We start from the raw sequence: 20,103 nt of genomic DNA on the forward strand, positions 1-20,103 counted from the left end.
GCAGCCACCTTTGGGACCTGCAGAGACAGAGAGAAAATTTTGATTGATTTGGTGCTCTGACCAGCTGATGCCTTGGATACTGATACTGATGAGTATGTAGCCACCCCACCTCCAGCGAGATCACACTTTGGATCTTGGCCACTGTGACATTTAGGTGACCTAAACTTTACAACAAACCTTATTTAGAGCAAGGGATTTTGGGGAAAGACAGTCATGGTTCTAACTGCTTATGTTTGAGTGTTCTGATCCACAGAATCCACCTGTTCAACTCTAAGGGGCAATTAGCCATTCGTGTCTCTCCTTTATAACCCCTTGATGCATTGCTCTTGAGACCTGTAGAGTGGCAGCCTTGTTATGGAATGGTGTTCATGTAAAAGAAAATAACTAAATAATAGGATTTGAACCCTCCATAGTATACAATGCCTCCTGCACCTAAGGGGGAAATGTACAGTAAGTACATAAGATTGAATGGGTACCTGGCTATGCTCCCTGGAGACATTGTTTGTTTGAGATCTCTCATACCTACAATGTTAACAGCATTAATGTTGTCCAGTGCTCCTCTAATGGCTCCACAGAAGGTAACGATACAAGCTTCTCGCATGAGCTTGAGGTTGGGCTAAGTAAAGAACCGTATCATAAGAACCTGGAAATTCGACAGCTGTCAACACCCCGTTTAATATCAGTTGGCCAAGTGCAGTCAGTGTGGATAAGGAAGATTGAGAGGCTGTATTCAACAGTGCTGTGCTGTCTTGTCTGATTTCATGAATATTAGCAAAAGCCCCAGTATCCTCCATTATCTGATTAAACTGTAAACTCACTGTGTTATTCCACCAACAAGTAACAGGATTCCCATATTCTATCAACTAGGCATCCTTTCAGTACCTGTTACTATTTGTTGACCATGGTACTCATACCAAAGCCTCCAGATAATGAGGGCGGGGGAGGAGAGAGAGAGAGAGAGAGAGATAGAGAGAGAGAGAGAGAGAGAGAGAGAGAGAGAGAGAGAGAGAGAGAGAGTTAGGAATGATTATAGCTGAAGTGGTAGCTTGTCTCAGATTCTGTGTCTGTGGAAGACCAAGGCTGATGTAGCAGAGAAGATAGCTGTAATCAAACAAGTCCGCAAGCCTACCCATCTTGACCTCTTGACCATCTTGACCTGAAGGCAGAGCAACTGACTCTTGGACATCCTGTCTTTCCATGTAGGATACTTTGAAACTAGAATCAGATCAAGAATTTTTGTTCTGTATATGGGCATTTATCCGTGTGAATTACTTTTTTAGGGTTTCTCTTTCACTCCTACCCACACATTCAATACTCCATATGCCTCATTTTAAAAAGCAAATGGTTTTCTGGTCTGGGTGTGCACTTTTCCCTTTCTGAGTTGCCTTTGTGTGACATTCTAGCCTGCCACCACCACCACCTGCTCTTCAGCCAAAGTTCTATTTTCGTTAGGATCTATCCTAGCTTTTGAGCTTACTGCAGAGAACAGTAGCAGCACAGATTGGTAGTGACATTATAGTGACTAATGTTCCCAGAGAAATGGCTGGGCTTGGCTGGCATTCAGAGACAAGGCAGGCCACACCCAGCATGGAGATCGACCTGCAGACTTGGAAAAGCCCTGAGACAGGACCCAGGTTTAGGCTAGACAATCCCCGGGTCCTATTCTCTTGTAACTGCTTCCTCTGTAAAATTTATCATTGACTTTAAAGTTTCTCACTTGAAAGCTAGCTTTCTTTAGCTTTTCTTAAGACATTTTGTCATCAAAACTCACCATGTATGACTCTGAGTTTGAGAATTAGGCAGAAGGGAACTTTTTCATATAGACAATGGCCTCCCCTATCCTCAGAAGCACAGCCCTCTCATGTCCTGGATTACTTTCTGCACTTGCAGTTACTGGAGGCTTTCCACGGTCTGAAGATATTAAGTGAAGAAATTCCAGAAATATATTTACCCCAATACATTTGTATGCTATTGTATAGCATAGCTCTCTCACTCCAAAGGGAATGGGAGACCGTTCCTGCACCAAAACAGAATGACCTAGGAACCCACATTTTGGTTGTTCAGAATAGCAGGTTCAGCATGGAAGCATTTACTTGAGTTTTCACTGTCACAGAACAAAAGAATATTATAATGCATTAATCAAATACACTGGTGCAACAAACAGGGAGGAGTCTACACTATAGGTCTCAGATTCTACTGGATGGCACTCTTAGATTATGAACTTGTGGAAACAGTCTGTTAATAACTTAGCCACTTAACACAGTCCATGATTTTACATGATAGTCAAAGGGAGAAGGGATGTGGTTATTAAGGCTAAAAAATCACCCAGTGTAATTTTTGGATCTTGATATAAAACATTCCTACTCTCACAATCACGGAACTTCAATCAGTCTGCAGGATCTATGTAAATGCTGCACCTGTTATTTAAAAAAAACTTTCAGTTTACAGTCTATTTTATTATTAATTTCTTACTATGGCTAACAATCACGATATGTGTACACAGGGAAAATTATAATACATAGGGTTCAGTATTCTGGGTCATATCCTTTGTTCTGTTTTGCTAGGGACCAAACACAGAGCCTTACACGTGCTAGGAAGGCATTCTACCATGGAGCTACATCCCAAGCCCTGCTCTGTTGGTCTCATAAAAGTACTATTTTTAAGCACCCGAGTCACACTAATTGACCCAGGGTGTTGAAACAGAATTACATGTGCTTCGGTTTCCCTTGCCAGCCTCATCCACCTTTTCCAAATTGAAAACAATCTTCTCTCCTTCCACTGGCCATGAGCTGCCTTTCTACTGAGCAATCACTGCTGCAAGGTTGACTAAAGCCGTTCACTCCTGAAAAGCCTTCTCTGTGATACCCATACAAAGTAAGTGTGGCTGTTTATAAGCCACTGAAGACACAGTCTTCTCAACCTCCTTCCCCTTCCTACAGCTGACTTGAGACTCTTATGCCCTCAGAGGGTGAATGTCTGGCTTTCCCCCAGATCAATATGAGCAGTGTTGATCTGCAGTAAGGCCTCTGGGGAACCAGAGAGAGGAGGCAAGCCCAGGGTGGCTTCTGTTCATTTGAACATTGAATTTGGCTGCAATTACCATCCAGAGAATATTCTCTGGAGAGTGCTGAGATCAGGTCTGTTTCAGATGTCTTCAAAAGGACAATGCTCTCGTCCCACACTTGAGGAAATTGCTGGCTGCACAGAGAAAAAGTCATGTTCAGAAAAACGTGATCGTGAGCAGATCTCTAGAATGGAGAGCAATTTAAATGTATTATTGGACAAAACCCATTAGCTCCGTGAATGTAAATACACGTCTGAAGAAGGGCACTGCTCCCAGAGAACTTCCTCTCCAGTGTGGAGTGGGGAGGAAATGTCTCTACTGGATGATCCTTTAGCGTCAGTCGGAGGGCTTTGCAACCCCAGCTTGTTACCAAGGAGTCAGCTTGCTCTGCTCATGTAAACAGCCCCATTGGAATTACTGTGATACCCATTTAGGCAGGGGAGCCAGAAACTACATAGCACCAGAACCAGGCAATTTTGCTGTGAAGAAAGACTGTCAACTTGTCTCAAATTATCTTCAGCAAATGCTGCCAAATGCTGTCGATGTCACCCGCACTGTTTGCTGTTTACCTCTCCATTCCAATCTTCGTACGCCTGATGCCGAGGCTGAGGTTCAGGCTCAACGGTGCGGTGAGACTCTCAGCAAGTCCTGCACCTCTGAGTAGGTAGCTGAGGAGTTCCCGCAGCTTTCCAGGGGCCCTGTGTGGCTCTAGGGATGCGCCTACCCTCCTCCAGGGAACTTGGAGACTCCAGGAAATGCTCACCACAGAGCCTGAACGCAAAACTGTAGAACTCTCTCTGTGCCTTTCTCTCTCTTTCTCTACCTGCCTCCCCCCCCCCGCCGCCCCCCCTCTGCCCCATCCCAGCCCACCCCACCCCACCTCAACCCCTTGTGTTCAGTTTAGCTTTTGAATTTGGCGAAAAGAGCTTGAGGGATGTCCAGGGCAAAATTGCCTTAGGGAAAAATTGTGGAGCTGTTGGTGGTGGGGTCTTTGTTTGCTTTTGTAGTGTTTTGTAGGTTTTCCCCCAACAAGGTCTTTTTTGCGAAGGCCTTGCGCTCTAACCCCAGCTGTCCTAGACCTCACTACGGAGTCCAGCATTCTTGGAGTCTTTCTGCCTCAGTCTCCCTTGTGCTAAGATCCCAAATTTGTTCAGATTTCAGTTGCAAGGCACCAGGCATGTCTGCTTTTTTTTTTCCTCATGCATTTTTAGTTTAATCTTATTGCCCGTTTACACGTTGCGCGTGTGTGTGGGGGAGTCGTTGATGAGCGTCGAGGAGCACCTGTGTAGACAGCGTCGTACGTCATCAGCTTCAGCCTTGCAGCTTTGTGGTGAGAACTTTGCGCTCCTCTCTACTGAGGTTCTGCAGCCTACGATTGTCTCCGTACCCACGTTGTTTTTCCTGTCGGGCTCCACCCCCTCTAAGCATCTATTTCATAAACATCACCGAAAAGGAACAAACAAGTGACCGAAAGGCCATGTTTGTTCCCTCACTGACATTAATAAATTAGGTAAGCCAAGTTTTCTAAAAAAAAAAAAAAAACTAATAATAATACAATTTTCCTCATGGAGCAACTCAACCATACTGTTTTTTTTTTTAACCTCTACCCTGAAGGGGAAAAATAAGCTATTGATAAGATTTTCCTGAATTGGCCCAGATATAAGAATCATTAGTGAACAAATCACTAAACGAGTAATGTCATCCTCTGAAGGCGCAGCCGGGTCTGTGCAGGTACCGTAGCTTCATTTCTGACACAAAGTAGGACTCCCCAGGAGCCTGAGCCTTGTCTTGCTGGCTCATACCCCATGTTGACCTGCACCCAGGGCAGTATTTTAGGACGGGGATTGGATAACAAACACCCACCTCATGCCAAGTGTGCTAATATGATTATTGAGTAGGCTACATAGCACTTCCAGGGGGAGGCCCCCCTGGTGATAATGCTCCTTCAAAGCTTTCCCTTCATTTCCAGCTAAAACTTTCTGGTGCATGCTGAGCATGCGCAGAGGCATTTTTGTCCATCCGTTTAATAATACCAATACGCATTCTGAGACTTCTAGCTACATACACACACTCACTCGGGGGAGGGGCAGTGTGTCTACTAGCTTTTGTTTGTATATTATGACCTTAACCTGAGCATGCTGGTTAAGTATGTTTAACCTGTGTGAGTAGGTAGAGGCTTCCTTGAGTGCTTTGCCTTGGAAATGCCTCTCCTTGTCCACAGCAGGTGGTGAGTCTTTCCTGCCCCATTCAGTGATGAGCTACAAGCCTGTTCATTTGGCTATAGTATGACAGTTACAGAGTCCTAGACATGTGTGGGTCATATAATCCAAGCTATCTTCAAACCCTTCTAAGTAGTTAGGTTGATCTTGAATTCTAGGCCTGCTTTGACTTCCTGGGATTACAGGCATGCGTCGCCATACCTGGGTTTTGTTGTTGTTGTTGTTTGGTTGGTTTGGTTTTGGTTTTGGTTTTTTTTCCCTGAGTCTATTTTGAGAGCTGGTATCCTTTGACTCTGTGCTGACTAGTTTTGTGATAAGTTAACACAAGCTGGAGTCACTTTAGAAAGGGAAAACCCAACGGAGAAAATGTCCTCACCAGGTTGCCCTGTGGGAAGCCTGTGGTGCATCGTTTTCATTGATGGTCGGTGTGGAAGCTGTGGTCCAGCCTTTCCAGTATGTCTTCCCACTTCAAATGGTTCAATCAAGAAAATCCCAGCTGCTTAGGGTTTCGTTTCGTTGGTTCTAGCTACAATACTGAAATACAAATCATTTTTATTTGATTAGATTTTTGTAATAAAGAAGTGTATGGTCTTTTGTAACACTTCAGGAGAAATGGTAACTACTCTTTGGAATTTATTATGACAAGTGATGACTGTTTTGCCTTCTAATACTCTTGTCCTGGCCTCCCATCTTGGGTTATCAGCAACTTCTGCCCCATGTAGGCTCACGCCTACAAAATTCACAGCCTGTTCCTTACATTACAACTGGCCCTTACTGAGAGACTGGATTACTGAGCAAAAACTCAGTCTACTGTTAAAGCAGCCACAAAGCAGAGGTATCAAAAGAATCAATTAGATACAAGTCAATATTTTATATCACAGAGGAGGAGAGCTACTTTTTTCACTGTACACTCTATGTTCAATCACTGAGGCCTCTCCTAAGAAATGACAAAATATTGAAGAAAACACACACATTCACTGAATAGTATGTCTTATGTAACAGGAGAACCTTTATGAAGAAATTGAAAATGAAAGTTCAACCTGTGTGGTTTTTATCTGGGTGTGATGAAGAGGGACCGTCATTAAGTCATTTTGAGGCAGGAAAGCCTAAGAGATAGATTAGTACTCTGGGAACGCCACTTGACTTTGATTTATGCACAAACCCCTCTCTTAATTCTATTAATAATGCTCTTAACTACCTAGTTGCTTCAAGTGAATGCTCTATGCACATATACCCATCAAAACACTGCCCCTAGCCACCCCCAAACCTTCTTATCACCCCTGCACTTATATCAGGGCATACATGCATTTATCTCAGAACAATTGATCTTGTTTTCTTGTTACAGATGACAATAAAAATTAGACAATATTCAAGAATATCCCCAACTATCTTAAAAGGAAGAATAGAAAGGTTGATCTGGCCTGGATTGTTTTGGGGAGCATGAACAGTAAACAAAACTGTATCCTTTATTAACTTTTAAAGGACAGTTGTCTCTTTACTTCTTACACCTAAGCACAATTAAATATACGTATGATTGAAATCAGATGCATTATGGGACATGCTATGCCCAGTTGAGACATGTTTATATAACTCAATCTATCAATTAAAATAGAGAAATTCTCAAACTATGCCCCTTACCCATGAACTGCTTCCTTGACTCCCCTGAGAAGAGCCCTGAGCTATCATTTGGGCCTTGAGTTCTCTCACTCACGTGGCCCTCTGTTAATCCTGACACAGTCCTTCTTTTCCTCTTTGATCTACAATATCACTTTGCTCCAATACAGTTATCTTTTTTAAATAAAAATTTGTATTTACTTAGAAGCATTCAGAATGTCAACAAAACAACCACATTTTTTTTTTGACAATTACAGAGTGGTATTCAGTTAACAGAACAACAATTATCTTAGTATAAGCTGCGTCAGAGACAAACAGAAAAAAAGAAGCAAAACAAAACAAAAACAACCAAGCTACTGCCCCATATATAACTAATTTATACTGTGCACCAACAAGAACCTGCTTTAAATTTTCATGCCAATTTACAACCCCTAGACTGTACCAGGCAAGGTTAGTGGCTACTGAAAATACCACCAGGACAGGGCCATCTAAAGACACATCGGTAGTGTGTTAACTATACAAAAAAGACACTGTACAGTATAAAAACAAATCTTACACAGCCTTACATTTCAATTTTTCCTTTAAAAGAAGTGAGTTGTGTACAAGGGGGTTAAATGTTTTATAGACAAGGGGGAAAATGCTAGAGCCAACTTATTCATCACCATCTTCTTCATCTTCATCTTCCTCTTCTTCCTCCTCTTCCTCATTTTCTTCATTCTCCTCATCATCTTCCTCTTATTTCTTTTTCTTGCTCTTTTCATCCTTGACCACACCCCTTTCCACTGTATGGGGACTTCCCTTTAGCTCTGTAGGCAGCAATATTGTTCTCGTACTTCTCCTTCAGCTTGGCAGCCTTCTTCTCATAGGGCTGCTTGTCATCCATGGCAGTGTTGTTCCACATCTCCCCCTGGTTTCTTTGCGACATCACCAATGGATAAGCCGGGATGCTCATCTTTGATTTGGGGGCAATACTCAGAACAAAAAGAAGGCTGAAGGAGGCCTCTTGGGTGTATTGGGGTCCTTGAACTTCTTTTTGGTCTCCCCTTTCGGGGATGCAGGTTTTCATTTCTCTTTCATAACGAGCCTTGTCAGCCTTTGCCATATCTTCAAATCCCCCTTTTCTTTAGCAGACATGGTCTCCCACCTCTCTGAGCACTTCTTGGAGAACTCCGAGAAGTTGACAGAAACATCCGGGTGCTTCTTCCTGTGCTCCTCCTGGCAGGTTTGCACAAGGAATGCATATGAGGACACTTTGCCTCTCTGCTTCTTCGGATCCCCTTTGTCCATGTTTAGTTGATTTTCCTCCGTGAGGCGCAGAGTCGCCCAGTGCCCGTCCGGCTCTCTCTTGCCCGGCGCTGTCCTGCGGAGCTCAGTGGACTGCAATGGCTGTGAGAGCGGGAGCCAGACACTTCTCTTGCAAGTCTCAGTGAGCCCATATTTTCAGTTCTTCAAATAAGGGGCCAAGAATTTCATATACTAGTTCTAGACCCCAAAATCCAGCAACAGGTTGACAGGTCAGAAAGGACTTGATTTGCTGACAATACGCCCAGAGGAAGGGTTCTCAGTGAGGCCAACTTGCTAATATTCTCTGGGAACCTCTTCTTTAGAGGTAACGCTATACTTTCCCTCTAGCATAGGAAGCCTTATGAACTGCTTCAAGACAAGGTCAGGATATTGCCCATGGACCTTTTAACTGCTTCAAGAGAAAAGGAGAGGGAAGGGGAATGGGGAACATCCCTGCTTTCCTTAACTTTCATTTGTTTAAAGGTTTATTTATTGATATATGAGTGCTCTATCTGCATGTACACCTGCAAGCCAGAAGAGAGCATTAGATGCCAATAGAGATGTGAGCCTCTATGTGGTTGCTGGGAATTGAACTCAGGACTTCTGGAAGAAGAGTCAGTGCTCTTAACTACCGAGTCATCTCTTCAGCCCTACCTTAACTTTCTTTAGCCTAAAACATTTACTACACAAAGGCATTTTATTTTGGAATATTGTGTCCTGAACCTTCTCAATATTGCATTGTCAAGTCGCTGGTTGATACGATATGTTCGGTAAAGGAGTTCTTCACCAAGGTAAATTAGGAAAGCAGAAAAGCAAGCATGGTGCCTAGGACCAGATCAAGCCCAGGTTTGAAAAGTGAGGTCCTGCAAGGGTGACCAGAGCCTGGAAAGATAAGTGGGGGGGGGGCAATTACAGAATCATATCAGCTTCCTTTCCCCCCAACACCCATGACACCCACTTTACATCTCCCCTCCCCACAACTCCCGTTGTCCCAGTTCTGAAACAGCCCATCAGTGCAGAAACCCCAACACAGCAAAATGGAGAGAGGCTTGGGCCAGAAGCCTGGAGAAGAAGAGGTATTCCTGGATGGCATCAGACAAGCCTGGAGTGGCTTTGCATCTCAGCACGTGGTTTTGAAATACAAAGTGGAAGTGAAGCCATGATTTATTCACACCTCCAAGAGTCCTCATTTGCCCAAGGATGTATCTGGCTTGGGGTAAGGCTATTATAAACTGGTGTGTCATTGAGTTCTATCCCAGAATCTCCAGAACGCCAGGAGAAGTACCACACGCTCTATCACCCCGACAACACTGGGAAACACTTGGCCACACAGAAGTGCGGTGTTCAGCACCCATCAAGTCTGCCCAGCTTCACAGACCAGAGGGAGATTCCTACTTCAGGAGATGAGCTATGTGGCCGAGTTGGGGGAGGGAAAGAGAGTCCATTGGAGGAGGCAAAAAAGGGTCAACACGCGGTCAACTTCAAAAATAATCGAGGTCACTATGCAGGAGGACTCTGGTGGAATCTAGGGGAAAATGTTTGTGTTTTATTTAACACTGTTGACAATGTTTACTAGCTCACCCCTGGCAGGCAGCAAAGCAGCTTCGTTTGCACCCAACACCAAAATAGAGCATCTGTATTTCAATATTTGAGTTAAACGTATCTGGTGTTTGCAGAGCATAATGCTGTTGACATTGTTCCACGGCAACACTCTTTAGGGAGTTGGAATCTGTCTTCGATATTAGTCATCAAGCCACATGAAACATTTTAATGGAAATCAAGACAGTGAAGCTGCTCCGGGGATTCTAGGACTAGACAGAGGAGGTTGGCTCAGGAAGGCTGAAGAGCTAGGGCTCTTAGAGGGACTATGGCTGCTCTCCGTGCAGCTCGCCTCACGGGAGAGAACTGGCATTTGCTCTGGGAACCTGCATAGGTGCAGCCTCCAAAGGATGACCGAGCTGTTCTGTGAGTGATGTGCTCCCCTCCACGGACACTTGTGGACCTGTGAGGATGGACTAAGGATGTTGGTCAGGGTAGAGTCCTTGTGAATATGCACATGGCACAGGGGTGTTAATCTTCAATACTAAGAAGGAAGGAAAAAGGAAGGGAGGCGGGCAGGATGGGAGGGAGAGAGGGGGGAGGGAGGAAGAAAGGAAGGGAGGGAAGCAGGAAAGAAAGAAGGGAAGAAGGGAGGCGGGAAAGAAGGGAGGAAGGCAGGAAGGGAGAGTGGGAGGCAGGAAGGGAGAGAGGGAGGAAGGAAAAGAGGGAGGGAAAATGTATCATTAACGTACAGGTACTGCCTCAAACACTTCTCTCGTCTCAACCGGCCCCTCTCCTGTACAAAATGGTGTAACTGTTAGAGCACAGGAGATGAGTGTGAACCTGGAGCTGGGCTGCTGAGCAGATCAAAGATCCCTGAGGAGATTCTACCTGTCAGTTCCCATGTTCCTCTGCAATCTCTGTCTCCATCTCACGAACCCTTATTTGACTCCCTATATGTCAACAGAGGTCCATAGGTAACTGGCTCCGGTCTCTAGGCGTACGGAAGGATAGGAGTGGGTTCAGCGCCCTCTTTCCTATTCTCGCCACGCAGCCCTGTGAATCGTTTCTGTTTCAAGAGCCCCAGTTTCAAGAGTGCTTAATTTAATCGGCCTCATGTGGGTTAAGAAGGAAATTAGAGAGCCGACAGAGAGCTGTAAGTTTCCATCAGAGACTGGAGCCGGGCCTGAGGCATCTGATTTGAAGAAATGGGACTAGCAAGGTCAGATCTATGCTGTGGAAAAGCCCAGAGTGACACGTGGTGACAAAGCAGTGAGAGAGTCTGGGCAGAAGGCACTTGACACATGAAACACTCTCACATCCCTGTGTCCCCACTCTCCTGGGCTTTCCCTATCCCCCACTAAAGCAGACCCCATCATGGCTCTACAAGGTGGAATACACTACTGCAATTTGACACCTGGACCAGAGGAGAGGTCAGGTCAGTCCTCCTGGTATAGGTGACTGGCCAAAACAAGAGAGCAAGCGCAGGTGCCGTTGTGATGCGTGGTGCTTGGGTGACTGGGGAGAAGTCATGCTTGTCTCACTCACTAAAAGACAGAGATGTACCCTTTACATCGTAATGCAATTCCACCAGAAAAGAGGATGCTTGATCAAAGGAAACACATATGTGTCTATGTCCCAACCAGTCCCTCTCTGCAACACCGTCCACAGATGCTGACATTCCTCCCCAGCTACAGAAGCCTCCAAGGATACAGAGAGTCGATATCACCTCTCTGCGGTTACCCAGCAAGCATTGCTACTCCTACAGCCAACACTGAGTGGCCCCCTCACCAACCAGCTTTCATCATCTCCAATTGCTTAAATATTCTCGGCTTCCCAGTGGCCTGCCTCCCCCACTTCCTTCATCCTAAGCCAGTCTGTCACCTTGGCTACCCCACCAAGTTACTGAGGCCTTGTGGTCACGGGCTCCTGCCACCAAATCAGTGCCTGAGGCTGCCGCATAATAATCTTCCTTGATTAGGGCATCTTAATTATGCTCAAGGAATTTGCGTTAAACAGATTAATCATTCTCGAGCACAAATTTAGAAGCTGTGCTTGCTGAGGGATCTGCTCTGATGTCTCCCGAGAAATTTGCTGATTACACCTGCCTGTTGGGCTCTTGCCAAGGTCTGGATTCGTCACAGGCTGGGTCTCTGGCTAGAGGCTGTCCCCTGAAATCTCGGTTTTGCTGCTTCTGAGTCTCCTTTCTGAAGGTTGGAGCTATGATCCCTAGCTTTGAAATGAGGCTGGGGTCTGAGAATGGGTCTCCCAGTGGCCTCTTTTCTCCTAGAGTTCTCTTTACCCTGAGGAGTTGCTGTGTGGGCCACCTTCTCGGTGAAGGCAAAACCCAATCTGTTTGCTGTTCTGTGGCAATCTGGGTCTCATGATAGTTATTAGCAAAATTTCCACTTTCCACAACTGCTTGCGGTATTGGGAGCCTCATCCCAAGCTGACATCATCAGAGTCAACAGGACTGGGCATCTTTGGGATAGAGCTGGTAAAAAAACAGAACCCAGAGCAGAATCTAATCTGCAGAAAGTAAGGTGGACATCCAAAAGCCCTCGAGACTGGGGATGATTCCTGGGACTTCAGACTTCTGAACCTTTCATACAGTTGTAGAAAGGTTGACCATATTTGTGTTTTTGAAGGTTTTAGCCCAGGGTTCATTTTGCAGCAAGCCCGACATGAAAACAGGCTTATAGTACTTTCCTTGTATCTTACCAACGTATAGCTCAGGAATGAAACAAAGGTACAGGGAAGCTGTATAGATAAAGACAATGTGGTCTTCATTGTGGACTTTTACTCTGTCCTGAAGAATAAAACAATGTTCTGTACAAGAAAATGGAGAGAGGTAGTATTCCGGTTAACTGGGATTTTAACTCCAAAAGTTTAACTTTGAAAGACAAATATTATGTTTTCTCATTCGTGAAATATAGGAGGTTAGAAGCATGTGCCAATGTAGGATGATGTCATTATGCAGCTAGGCAGGTCCAGCCTATCATTGGATGAGACGGAAGGGAGGCGATAAAAGTCTAGGAAGGAGGGAGGAGGAGGGGAATCGAGGAGAATCAAGAGAGCCGGAGAAAGAGATAAAAGGGGGGGGGGGGGAGCTGGAAGTCAACATGGTGGCTGATGTAAATATTCTCTGCACATAAATACAGGTTGTTATGAGTATTTTGGTGTGTTCATTTATGTGGTGACTTAGTTGGATGAAAGAAAGTGTAGTGGCTGCATGCCCAAAGCCTGCCGAGAGGGAAAGTGAGTGAAAACAGCACGCAGTTTGACCACCGGGTCGGAAACACCCTGGGTCTGCGGGAGCCAGGGTCTGTGAATACTTGGGAGCATCGTGGAGCCCCTGAGATAAAGATACTCCATAGGGCTATATGGCTCCTCGATGCCGGCACTAGGGCAGGATAAAACCTTACCCCACTTTTTTTTTTTTTTTTTTAATTTACCGCAACATGCCGCAATGCCCAGATTTATTACAAAATATTTCTTTGATTTTTGAGATAATATAATCACATTTCTGCCTTCCTTTTCCTCCCTCCACCCCTCCTATAGGTCCCTCCTTGCTCAGCTTTTAATTGTGGACCCCGAGGTTAGAACCAAGTCTTATGCTTGGAATGAAGCAAGTGCCTTATTGGTGAAGATATCTTCCCAACCCTGAAACCTATTATTTTGTATGCTAATTATACTTATTTTTATTTAAAAAAAGAAAAATAAAGAGTCTGAATAAGAGACTTTCCCCAGTTTTAACTGATGAAGTCCAACCTGGAGCAAACGAATGATACTGTCTCCTATGTTTCTGCTCAAGGAATAAACAGGCTAAGTCAGTAGTGCTTTTGTTGGTTGGAACCCATGAGAAGAAATGGAAACAGATGTGTCTATCACCTTATAATCAGCTTGGGGGAGGATTAAGGGAGTTTGGAAGAGAAGGAAAATCAATCAAACAAAGCTAATCTACTGAAAATGTGTATTCAAGAAACAAATGTAAACAATGACTCCACACAGCACACGCCATTCGGGTCATCGTTCCCCTTGAGCTGTGCCTCATCTTTTAAATCTGGGTCTGTCAAAAAGTCCAGAGTTTCACAGGCTTCCAGAGAGGGTAGGCAGGAAGTGGCCGAGCTCAGTGTGGTCTGGAGAGCGCATGTGGCTCAGTGTGTCACCATACCCACAGAGCGGGCGGAGGGATACAGGCCAATGAGATTCTGAGCTTCAGTTACACACTGCTGCCTGGAGCCCACAAGATGCCTTTTGTTGAATATCGAGATGAGCGTATGAAGGCTTTGTAAATATTTGGAGGAAAGAAAAGACTGGAAACATAAACCTGATCAGGAAATGTGCTGAATCAAAGAAACAGACAGATGCAAGCTATTTAGGTACTGTTCAGAGCTGTTCTTAACACATCCGTGTCTTTGGGGGGAAAGTATAAGCAATGAGTTTTAACCTAGCAAAATATCTTTGGCACCAGCAACTATGTTAAATAAAGCTATATTTTGAAGAGAAATAATGAGTACATTTTTCCTTTTTGTCCTTGATGTTGGGGTGGCGCCCAGGACCTTGCCCAAGCTTGCCAATTGCTCTACTGCAGAGATATTCCCCCATCCCAGAAATTACAACTGTGGGCTGAAACATTACTCTTTTCATATTAATTTTGCTGTTATCAATAGAAGAACATTTGGCTTTTTATTTCACCTTAGTAAAGAAATGATCAGTAAACAATTTCCCTTTTGTAGATCCTAATATAAATGCAACTGTAGAAAACTCAGACTAAATCAAACATCCTAGTAAGGACAAGAGATAAAGCAGGTATACCGTTCATCTTAAAGGGGGGACTGTCATGGAAAAGAAAAAAAAAAAACATTTGATCCCTGAAAGTTCTTGACAGACCAGAGTGTGGCATGTGGAATAGGTAAGAAACAAGGGAGATTTGGTGTAGCAGTCAAGCCTTGCCCTGCCAAGGACTTTCAAGGTCAGCTCTGACCCAGATTGTGGTTTTTCGTCCTCAACCTCTCTGTCCAAATACAAGGCAGCTGAAACCTGTGGGCTGGATTGTGCTGTTCCATTCTTGTTCTACCACAGTTTCTTAGGCCCCAGCAGAAAACTTCACCCATGTCTCCATCAAATTTCATTTCAGTAGCAATTTTCAAATAGGTGAAAGTTCACATACCTGTGAAGGATTAGACATGGTCCACATCATCGAGATCGAGATAGGAGCAATAGAGAGGTGGATAAAGAGTCAACACGGAAAAGTAATTTTCTAACCTTCAGAACAAAAATAGAAGATGTTCTTAGTATCAAGGGGTGACCTTCTGTGAGCAGGAGGTAACTGGAAAGGGGCCCCTGAGAGATCCGAGCGTCAGATGAGAACTTTGCCAAAGAATTTAGCATGGCATCAGATGAAATCCCACTCACCTGCAAGGAGACTGATGGCGTTTATATCTGTGAGAGTTTTTACTCCAGGGAGCTCATGTTAATCTAATTCCCTTCCTTTTCTTTCTTTCTTCTTGGATAATTGTATTCAAAGTAGTTTTTGAGATATGTTTTTTCTGAATACAAACACTAGGCCTCTTTCCTTCTTGAAGGTAGAAAGCTATTTACCTTTAAATCCCCAAGAAATCTTCCACATACTGAATACTTTTAAAATAAGTTTATTCTGATTACAAGAAATATAGATGATAGACATATTTGCTCATTCCTTTTTACTTACTTTTAGGATTGTTAATTTTTATCTATCATTTGTTATACAAAATAATTTTATTTATATTTATTTATAATGACATACAAAATAATTTTATTTATTTATTCATTTTGAACTGAGTGTATGTATATGCACCATATGTGTGTAGTGACCCCAGAGGTCAGAAGAGGGCATCGGATCCCCTGGAACTGGAGTTACAGGTAAATGTGAACCTCTATGTGGATGCTGAGAACAGAACTCAGGTCCACTGCAAGAGCAACTGCTGAGCTGTCTTTCCAGCCCATAAATTTTAATTTCATTTTCTTAATGCACTGACTTTCCAAGACTATAGCAAAGGAAATTAACTGTGGTCAATTTAAGCCGCAAAATTGACTCAAATCTTTATTTTTTTTTACGCCCCTCTTATCAGCATCTTGAAGACTCGCTCTTCTGGCAATGAGTTTTGAAACAATGGTTGAAAATGACTTGTGTTCTACCCCAATGCTCAATGAAGCAGAGCATCTGCTACCGCGTTGTAATTCTGAGAATCTATCTGAGTGTTCTTAGAGATGATCACGCGGACTATTTATGTCAACGAAACTAATTAAGAAAAGGTTCATAAAATACTAAGTACATGAAATGCCAAATTTATCTCTGGAATAAAAATCTCTCTATAAAGGTTGGCTTTTCTATAACCTGTCTACAGCTCAGCTCTGAATTCTCTGACCAATAATTTATATCATATCCAAGGGGCCCATCAGAGATGTCCACATCTGTCCCAAGTCTGCAAGTGACCTTAGTCAGCTACTATGACTGGCTTTCTCAGAGGTGCATTTGGGTTGTAAGGACAGCTCTCCCAAAGATGGATACTTTATGTGGTTTTCTGTTCTAGAAACCTCTTCCTTTTTTATGCCCCAGAAGTCATATGGTAGTACTACGGAGCAATGACATATATTTTAATCTCTGGGGCAGTGGTCCATAGCTCTCAACACCAGTCAGAAAGCACGTGTAACAGAGAGCTGGACCTCTGTTGGTGCTGGCTCTGGGGACTGCTGGGTAGTGTAGTCTTGCTGGAGGAAATGGGGACTGCTGGGTAGTGTAGTCTTGCTGGAGAAAATATGTCACCAGTGGCAGAGATTCAGGAGCCTTGCACCTAGCTAGTTTGCTCTTCTTTATGCTTGCAGATCAAGATGTGAGCACTCAGCTTCCTACAGTGACCAAGGCGCCTCTTCCCCACCATGATGGTCTCTCATTTCTCTAGACTCAGAAGCCCCAGTAAAATTCTCCCTTCAACAAGTTGTCTTGGTTATGGTACTTTATCACAGCAGAAAGAAACCAAAGCAGCATCTAAATCCCAGCCTGAGGAGAGCCTCAAAAAGCATTGCCCTTACTTGCATGCACAGACACAGACACACATACACAAACACACACACACACACACACACATACACACACACACACACACACATACACACATACACACACACACAAACACACACACACATACACACACACATACACACACACACACACACAAACACACACACACACACACACACACATACACACACACACACACACACACACACACACACACACATGAATCTACACATTTTTTCCTCCAAGTTTTCCCTATGTAGCCCTGGCTCTCCTAGAACTAACTCTGTAGACCATGCTGGCCTCAACCTTAGAGCTGCCTCTGCCTCTGTCCCTGACTCTGCTTCTGCCCCTGACTCTGCTTCTGCCCCTCTGCCCCTCTGCCCCTCTGCCCCTCTGCCCCTCTGCCTCTGCCCCTCTGCCCCTCTGCCTCTGCCCCTCTGCCCTCTGCCCCTGCCTCTGTGTGCCACCACACTAGCTAATAAAATAAATAAGATTTTCATTTTGAACAGTATGATGAGAGAATTTGGGAAGGGGCCTATATTAGAGCAAAGAGTATAATTCTCTGCCATATCAGCCAACTCATGGAGAAAAGAAGACAGGAATTCCTAGAGATGAGGGACTCTGAAACCATTATCTTAGGTGGAAGATATGGTTCCTTTGTTAAAATCTAAACTCTAAACACCAACAAAACAAACAAACAAAGAAAACTAAACAAGCCGCACAAAAAGACTTTTTACCAAGGTCTTATACCAAATCAGCATGGTTACTGTTGTTTTTGCCTATTCTTTACACTGGTGTCCACGCTGCAGGACAGTATAGTGAAAACTATTTCCCTTTCAATAGTTTTTAATTTGTTTTTACAGAGTAAGGGTCTGGTTTCTCACAATGTCAGAAAAGAATTGGGTGGCAGAACCCTCCTGTCACCCCAGGACACTGAAGTCTATAACTATTCAATTGCCTTAAATAAAATGGCATCGAATTTGCTTAGGAGTTTTATGGATCTTCCTGTTCACTCTAAATCATTTCTACATTATAAAATAAACACCCAATTCAGTGTAAGCGCTATGTGAACAGATACTTTATTTTATTGTTTGGAATAGTGATAGGGAAATAAATCATGCTCAGTGTAGCTGCGACCACATTTACTTTCTAAATTGTGTGCATATGTGTACATTCTTATGATATGTGCATATGTGTGTGCTTGCACACATGTGCAGAGTCCATATGTCTTTGCCTATTGCTCTGCTACTAAGTTTGTGAGACAGGGCCTGTCCGTGAGTACAGAGTTCACTGGTTGGCTGGGAAGACAGGCCATCAAACCCCATGAATCTACTTGTCTCCGCCCACCCACTTCCTCCCAGAACTTGGGTATGTGAACACAGGCTACTCTGACTGGCTTTTTTACGTGGGCACTAGGGATCTGAACTCTGGTCCTCCTCCTTATAGCACAGATTCTTAATCAAATGAGCCAATGCTTTCGTGTTGTTCAATGGGAGGTTGGTTGAATCGATGAGTACAGGATTTGCAGGAAGGGGAAACACTGGTCTTAGACGGAGCTTAGGCAACTATAGCTTTCAATCTTTGAAATCTCACTGGTGATTCTAATGTGCAAGTAGGGCTGAGAGTGGCAGCTAGATGCCCATTTTTTAGAGTGTGTCTTTTTTTATTTTTACATGAAGGTTGAGTGCAATGAGAAAAACGAATCTTATACTAAATACAAAGGCAGCATAATTCCAGCTGCTGAATCCCGTGCGACCTAATTTCAGATTGACTCTTAGGCCTCACTATGACCGCAGTGGCATCCATGGTTGCTAGTAGATATCGTCCTTATGGGCTTATGAATATCGCTTTCAAATGAGTCTAATTGTGTATCAGAAAAATGTAAGAAACAGGTCTACCACGGTGCACTCACAGACAGTTTTAATTTGTTCTACTCAGTCCTCAACAAGGTACTTATAAAAAGCTACTCGGGTTGAACAAACGTAGAGAAGCTGAATAAACAAATGTGCTGTTCATGAGCGCACTGGAGCAATAGAAAACAGTTTAGGCAAACCGGCCTCGGCGAGAATTGATGCCATCCGGTGAGAGCCCATCAAACCGGGATTCGGGAGGAAGCAGGATGCCATTATCATCCATCACGTGGCATCAATAATGCCACGATAAAGACGAGGATTTGTACAATTAAAACAGTGTGTTTTAGACAAACGAGTCACTGAAATCCAACACCAGGCAGGGATCGTCAAAGATCCTCAGGCCTGGTTCTGTGTCCGTGCCCCCGAAACTGTCCTTCAGAGCTCCTTGGAGGAGAGCAAAGATGTACAGGAAGTTTTTTTTGTTTTTGTTTTTCTGCACTGAGGAGAGCGAGCCCAAGGCTTCATGTATGCTAGACAAGCGTTCTACTTAGCTAGAGCCCTAGCCCTAGGGAGGTGTTTTGGTTTTTTTATTTTCATTCTCTTTTAACCAGAGAGCTGAGAAGTTCTGGCTAGCACATAGACTAGCCTGCCAGGGCGGTGACTCACTTGTTTTTTATCTAATAGTTATGTGTTCCCAATGGAGTTTTTTCAGACAGATATGGAGAAGTGTGGGAAGGGGCTTTCAAATGTTATGCGACATTTGAATTTTAACAATAATTTAGAAAGCCCAAAGCCCAGTATGAGGGCTGCCCCAGTGAAGCCTTGACATCACAGATGTGTCCTGCAGCTGGAATGTAGCATCTGGCTTGTGACACAGCCTCGTGTTAGAGCAGGTGCCCCATGCACTACTTGGAGAACTTACACATAACAAAACAGGTAGAGAAACTACCCTGGGTATCAAGAAAATGAGCCATTTGATTATATGCATTGACATTTTCCATGGAGGAGTTGTCTTTGACAGCAGCTAAACCCAAACTAGGGTTCCCCAGGCACAAGAAACAGATCTAACTGGATGTGCACCAAGGGAGCTATTTGCAGGTAGAGCAAAGCAGAAGTCTTGTTCCTGGGCAGAGCTGCCTGGGAGGCTCAGCTCCACAGCTGGTGGATTCGGAGGCCACAGGTGACTGAATGCAGAACAAGTGCAGAAAATCCCAGGACACATCAGTGTCTGAAAGGCATTCTAAAGCTCAACAGGTGAAACCAGATGTGCAGAGACTTAAGGGAAAAAAAAACAAGGAGAAACAGCATGTGTGGGCATGGGTGTGGGCATTACAGAGAGACAGAGAGAGAGAGAGAGACAGAGACAGAGGAGACAGAGAGAGACACAGATAGAGAGAGACAGAGAGACAGAGACAGAGAGACAGACAAAAAGAGAGATCGAGACATAAACAGAGACAAAGAGACAGA

Source organism: Micromys minutus (genome assembly GCF_963924665.1).
Source record: "Micromys minutus genome assembly, chromosome: 7".
Taxonomy (NCBI): domain Eukaryota; kingdom Metazoa; phylum Chordata; class Mammalia; order Rodentia; family Muridae; genus Micromys; species Micromys minutus.